A 1,790-nucleotide genomic window follows, 5' to 3' on the forward strand; every position below is an offset into this window, starting at 1 on the left:
TGTTAGTGTCCTGAGTGTTCTTGAGGCAGGTGATCTAGAGACAAGAACTACGAAAAACCCACTGGCAAATCTTGACTTAAAGATCCACCTGGTAGGGGCGCCTGGGTGGCTCAGTTGTTAAGCATCTGCCTTCGGCTCAGGTTGTGATCCCAGGGTCCTGGGATCGAGCCCTGCACTGGGCTCCCTGCTCCACGGGAAGCCTGCTTCTCCCTCTCCCACTCCCCCTGCTTGTGTTCCCTCTCTCGCTGTGTCTCTCTCTGTCAAATAAATAAAATCTTAAAAAAAAAAATTGTAGTTTCAACCAAATTGCAATATAAGCCCTCCTCTCTCTAGTCTCCCTTTTTTCAATACAACACCTTGTGGCTCTGAATGAATGCAGGTTTCCTCTTCCAGCTGAGACCAATTTTGTGTCATCCTCGCTTAATATTTACTCTAAAGTGGATTTTTCTGTGTTATATTTCTGAAGTTTTATAGCTTTCCATGTACATGACAAAATGTGAATCCGCATCAGAAATGGCCATTTATTTTTTACTATAAATGGCCAGGTAGTACATCTTTTACTCTTTGTAAGCTGTGCAGTCTCTGGGCAACCACTCCATCCTGCCCTGGTTGGATCAGCAGTATGTAAACACAGGGCGTAGCTGAGTTCCAATGAAATGGGGCACTGTGGTCCTGGAGAAGAGCCTGAACCAGGCCCTTTTGGATCTGCATGCCCTGGGTTCTGCCCGCGCAGACCCCCATGTAAGTACTCCCTTCATCCACATTTAATTGGACAAATTTCCCTTTGAGCCTCGTTTCCCCATCTGTCACACTGTGGATGCGTAAGTGGCAACGTTTTCTCCTCTTCTGTCACTCAGCTCTGTGACTTCCTGGAGAACCACTTCCTAGATGAGGAGGTGAAACTCATCAAGAAGATGGGCGACCACCTGACTAACCTCCGCAGGCTGGCCGGCCCCCAGGCTGGACTGGGCGAGCATCTCTTCGAGAGGCTCACTCTCAAGCACGACTAGGTGGAGACCAGCAGCCTTTGAGGGGGCCCCTCTGACAGCCCCCTGGTGCCAGAGTTTGTGCCTCAGCCTCTCCCTGCAGCCACGAGACAGCTTTTTAACCACCCTGGAGCCCTCTCCCAAGCCCCGTGGACCAAATGGAAACAATTAAGCTTTTTGCCGCAAACAAAACAAATGGTGGCATGACTGAATGAAACTCCAGGCTCCCTCTGTCCCCAGAAGTAACGGATGAGCTGGCAAACATTGTCAGAATCAACTTTTGCAGAAATGTGCAACAAAGAAAAAATTCCAACCAGAAGGCTTTCTATCGGAAGAAGATGGTGCTTTGATCTAGGAAAGCAAGAGCACTGGGGTGTATTAAATGGCCTGCCTGTTGTCACAAGCCTGCCCCTCACTTCTGTTCTTATTGCTGATGCCAGAAAGAGTAATTCGAACCTCCTCTCAAAGAATTGTGCTTGAACATTTGGACCCATCTGCCTCAAGGTAAGGGAAGGGCTTGCCTTTGCTTCACCAGAATCCTAATGTTCCCAGGACTCGGGCAGCTTCCCAGGCCTGGAGAGGACACTGAAGCTCCGTGCCTATTGCCCATACCTGGCCCTGGGCCCCTCTTCCGTCTGGCTGTTCGTGAGTTCTACCCTCTTATAGTAAACCCCTAATCTCGTGAGTAAACTGTTTTCCTGAGCTCTGGGAGCAGCTCTAACAAGTTGATCAAACCCACGGAGGGGGTTGGTCAGGAGCACTTGGACAGTGATGGAGGTTTGAGGAGGAAAGAGCACCTGGACG

At 49.7% G+C, this 1,790-nt stretch overlaps 1 long non-coding RNA gene across 1 annotated transcript; it reads left to right on the forward strand.

The window, feature by feature from the left end:
- Positions 1–664: 664 nt before the first annotated feature.
- On the forward strand, positions 665–1,124 carry LOC117997926. The gene is made up of 2 exons (XR_004675899.1): positions 665–741; positions 858–1,124. It is a non-coding gene; the product is annotated as an uncharacterized LOC117997926 (long non-coding RNA).
- Positions 1,125–1,790: the final 666 nt, after the last annotated feature.

The sequence above is a fragment of the Mirounga leonina genome, unplaced genomic scaffold (genome assembly GCF_011800145.1).
Source record: "Mirounga leonina isolate KUSES-001 unplaced genomic scaffold, KU_Mleo_1.0 Mir_376, whole genome shotgun sequence".
Lineage (NCBI taxonomy): Eukaryota > Metazoa > Chordata > Mammalia > Carnivora > Phocidae > Mirounga > Mirounga leonina.